The following is a 4730-nucleotide window of genomic DNA, read 5'->3' as shown; positions in this document are numbered from 1 at the left end:
ATCTAAGCAGTATCTACAGTCCTAACCTCCCAAATTGGACATTTTGTAACGTTGAAAATTACATTATTTTATGACTGTAAATTGCATTGTGCAATATTGCATGCCCATAAGCAACCCATTCTCACTCCAAAGGCGTCAAAAATCGAAGCATGGTCAAGCGCCCCTAGCGTCACTTTTATGACGCCAAATGTGCCTCTCGGCGTCGAATATCGAAGCACTACGACCTTCATTGCTTTCAATGGGAAACTTTTGGCGTCAGAATTCGACACGAGGACATGAGATGTTTATCGCTATGAAATCACGTTCAAGAAGTCTCATTCAGCACACATCGCGATACTTGCTATCAGTTCCACAGTTTGGGTGAGTAGTCGTAAATACGCTCTTTTAATGCCTTTTATAAAATGTATTCTGTCTTATTTATTAATCAAATTAGTGCCATATGTTTAATGCTGTATTATATCGGTCATCCGCGGCTGTCTTTGAGTTTCATTGCGTTTAAATAAATGAACACAGCTGCTAATTAGTCTGATTAAACTCTATCTGTCACGTGACGTGCCATAGACCTTCGAACAGTTTTATATTATTATTAATTTCAGGATTAATGATGTAAGTTGTATTTGTAGTAAAATCATGGTAATCACGACACTTACAATAGTAATAAATGAAATGTGAAGTTAAAACACAGTAAACAGGACATTAGTAACTGTAACTGTAGTTTTACTATGGTATATTAATAATCAATACAACAATACAATAATCACCAAACCAGCTATGTTTGTATCACTGTAATGTTAGTGTTTTTATGTGCTTTTATATGACAGATATCACAGTAATCATATGTTCTGTACCATGCTTTTAATACCTTTTAATGTAAATCCAAAAAAAAAAAAATCAAATTAAAAATAAATAATAAAACATGCATTTTTCCATCTTGCAGTTCTTTCATATCAGTCATACATATATATATATATATATATATATATATATATATATATATATATATATATATATATATATATATATATATATATATATATATATATTATATCTAAATATTTTGCTCACAGATCATTATTAACATTCTGTATATAATTCAATTTTATTTACTCTCCCCTTTTTATTATTTTTATTTTTATTTTTAGCTGAAAAGACATAAAGGCAGTCAGCCCAGTGGTGTTTCTGGAGAGGGATTCCTTCAGAAATGGAGAAGACAGAAAGCTGTGGAGGCAGATATATGCAGCAGTAAGTCTGTGATAGTTTGTCTCTTTTATCAAACATTCCTGCTGTTATAATTTGTACAGCATTTGTTGTTTCTTAAACTGTTGCACTGTCCAAATACCCACACTTGCCATCTTTGCACTTGACCACTTGATTACTTATTTGAAGTCTTTCCTGTATTTGGCCTAGTGTTCGAGTGAGCATGATGACCACAAGTGTGTGTCGAACTTTTCATGACCTGATGACTGTGTTTCCCAATCCTGATCCTGGAGAACCCCAGCACTGCACGGTTTTGGTGTCTCTCTTATCTGCCTTGGAGTCTTCACTGATGAGCTGATGAGTTGAATCAGGTGTGTTTGATCAGGGAGACATCTCAAATGTGCAGTGTTGGGCTTCTCCAGGACCAGGATTGGGAGCCACTGCCTTATGGGACACTTATGTGTTTACAGAGATTTTTAATAACTAATTATCAATATTTCACATACTGTACATTGGACAGCTTCCCATGACCTCTTGTGAGATCTCAGCAAAAAGTCTGACGATTTATTCCAAAACATGATGCATGATGGGATACACTAAGCTTTGTATAGCGCTCCGGAGCAGTATTGGAGAGGTTTAGTGTGTTTTAAGGACGCTGTGCTTTGGCATTATTAAGACCGGGGACAGTCTCGTTCACACACTGTCATGTACACACACTCTCAAGTGGCCAAGACTGCAAGTGTGGGTATCTGGACAGGGTCAAAGTCTTAAAAATGATCCCTAAACACATCACAGTCTTAATAATCCAGTTTAACACTTGTATGATATTGTACAAACCCCAGGACGGTCTCATCTGACACTATCAAAATAATTCATATGACTATAGCTTGCTATTAATTACTTGCTTTCAATAATGGATGCATTTAACATTTAATTATACAGAGGTGTAATGTACAAGTTGCACGTAATTAATAATATTTCCTTCTTTCTGTCTTACAGGATTTTTTGCAGATAATCCTAATGCTGTTCTTCTTTTTCAGGTCTAAAATATCAAGCTCAACAACTCACTCAAGAGCCAACCCTCACAAACCTTCCTAAAAACTAAAAGAGCTATTACTGAGTCTCAGCGAATCTTGCCATGATCAGCTCTTCCCAGGTACATTTGTTTAGAATATTTTTTTTAATCAACATTTACTCCTCAAATGCTCTGGTCTGCATCTTACTTTAAATTAACTTAATTATGTTTAATGAGCAATGTTAATTGCACAAGGAGTAAGTAGAGATTATCTTGTTTCACAGAAGAGAAGGAAGACCAAGGAAATGATTTGCTCAGGATGAGGAATGAAGATGGCCATCTTGTGCTCAAACAAACAGAAGTCCTCTGGTATGTGAGTGTTGAAGCAATGCTGTGTTATACAACATTTTATGATGATCTCTCACAGAACTGGTCATGTCAGCCTTGATTTCTTTTTTTACTATTACAATTACAGCATGTTAGCAAAGTGTGACTGGACATTTTTAATATTATGTTTTTAAAAACACACCACCTGTTTTAAGAGTAGACAAGTATCATGAAATTGGTTTAGTTGATATAAACACCAATGTACATTATTTCATTGTTTTCTAAATGTTATTTTATAAATTGTGAATTGATAGTGGATTGGTTTGAAGCCAGGCCTTACACTGCACAGACTAAAACACATTTGTGAGAGAAGTCAGGAACTCTGGAGAAAGATTCTAGAGGAAGAAAACACATTTACTGCAACAATAGATGAATTCTAGAGTCTCTGAGAACTACACATGCTAATGAAGTCTCATGAGCAAGACCTTTGCCTCTGTAACTTTTTCTTAATTCTTTAATTTTTATTGCAGTATTTTAATTTGTACAGATGATCTCATCAGCCAAATGAGGGGTTTTGACCAAGTGATGCTCTTGAAAGGAGTGAAAGAAGAGGATGTGCTAAATTCTCTTCAGAGAAAAAGCTTCTCAAAAGGTCTCAAAACAGCTTGAAGAATGGTAAGTGTACAGTACTACAAGGGTCATAGTTGCTCACACTGCTAAAATCACACAGAACATAAGATGAGCTCTCTGTCCATTAAACAACTTCATCTGGATTGCTTGTTTCACTTTGACCAGGTCTGGGATCTTAGGACTGAGAGATCCTCTGGCTGAGGACAAGCTACACCACATCAGTGCTGGATATCAACCACAAACTGTTTCCAGACACGAGAGAAGAAGAACACGATGGGGAGATGAAACCAGTTTAGATGTGATAATAAGGAATCATTATTTTCTGGAACAGTATCACATGTCTTATATGTATCACATGATCTGTATCACAGTTGACTGGATGGGACTGTGTGACTTTTAAGGACATTTCATCACTCATCTGTGTGAACTGATTTATATATGAGGTTAATGTATTTTTGATGATAATTATTTTCATTGAATCGTATTCGTCTTGATGCTACTTTATCAACTTTATAGTCTATGCTTCAATAAAATGAAAATGGTGAATATTGTGTTCTGAAGATTCTTGGTAAATACATTATTTTACTAGGTAGGCTCATATGTGTTTATTTTAGACTTGGAAAAACAACATATTAATTATTGGGATTATTTTTTTATTTAAGACATAAACATTTTTGATCGGATTAATAACATCTGGGACATCAGTACACCAGAAAGTAATTTTTTTATATTTTAGTAACAAATATGCAAATTTTTTAGTGAAATAAAGGGAGTTACGAGATTAACTATTCTGCATTACAAAATGGTGCCATGGGCTTTATTGTTACAAGCACTTGACGGATAACTGAGAATGTAGCAGGAATGATCAACGTGGATCTTGTACTGCATTAAAACCAAGAGCACGCACATTACTGATGTCCAGCACATGAGGAGCAAGATACGGGGGTGTGGAGGACATTTTTACACTGATTTCGGCTAATTAGTTATATATAATGCTAATATATATATATATATATATATATATATATATATAAATTAATATTCTTAGCACTGCATGAATTTGTCCTTGTGTAATAGTGAAGTATCACAATGTGTATACATTGTCCTTGATTACTGCTTTACAGGTGGGGAATAGATAAAGGCAAGTTGTTGCAGGTTCATCCATTATATTTCTTGCCATATACTTCAAAAATCAAAGAAACAATCTATTATTTTCATTATCAAATCATTTCTTTCTAATTTTTCCATGTTTCATCAGATGGCCTCACAATGTCCTGTCAAAAGGTATAATAGCAATGATGTAAGAATTAGAAAACAGAGGACTGTGAAAACTGTCAGATATAAATGTGACTCAGCTCAGTTTGTTGTCCATGATGAGGAGAATACATATATGTAGGTTTTACTGCCCTTCTACCCCCAGGGGCCCAGTAGCACCCCCCGGAAGAGCCCAAAACTGTACATTTCAAATGGCTGTAAATCAGAGTCCAATTAACATATCAAAGAGAAAATGGGCAGGATTATTACTTATGCTATGCTGATAAAATAATGTTGAGCTCAGTTT

General features: G+C 34.8%; 1 long non-coding RNA gene across 2 annotated transcripts; it reads left to right on the top strand.

The window, feature by feature from the left end:
- On the top strand, positions 1-3715 carry LOC127945199 (uncharacterized). 2 transcript variants are annotated; one of them, XR_008150586.1, is made up of 7 exons: positions 1-360; positions 1143-1242; positions 1408-1568; positions 2238-2353; positions 2497-2581; positions 3087-3214; positions 3335-3715. It is a non-coding gene; the product is annotated as an uncharacterized LOC127945199 (long non-coding RNA). The 2 variants fall into 2 exon arrangements; XR_008150632.1 differs by lacking the exon at positions 1408-1568.
- The last annotated feature ends 1015 nt before the right edge of the window (positions 3716-4730 follow it).

The sequence above is a fragment of the Carassius gibelio genome, chromosome A1, assembly GCF_023724105.1.
Source record: "Carassius gibelio isolate Cgi1373 ecotype wild population from Czech Republic chromosome A1, carGib1.2-hapl.c, whole genome shotgun sequence".
Taxonomy (NCBI): Eukaryota; Metazoa; Chordata; class Actinopteri; order Cypriniformes; family Cyprinidae; genus Carassius; species Carassius gibelio.
This window is presented reverse-complemented; position numbering and strand designations above follow the sequence as displayed.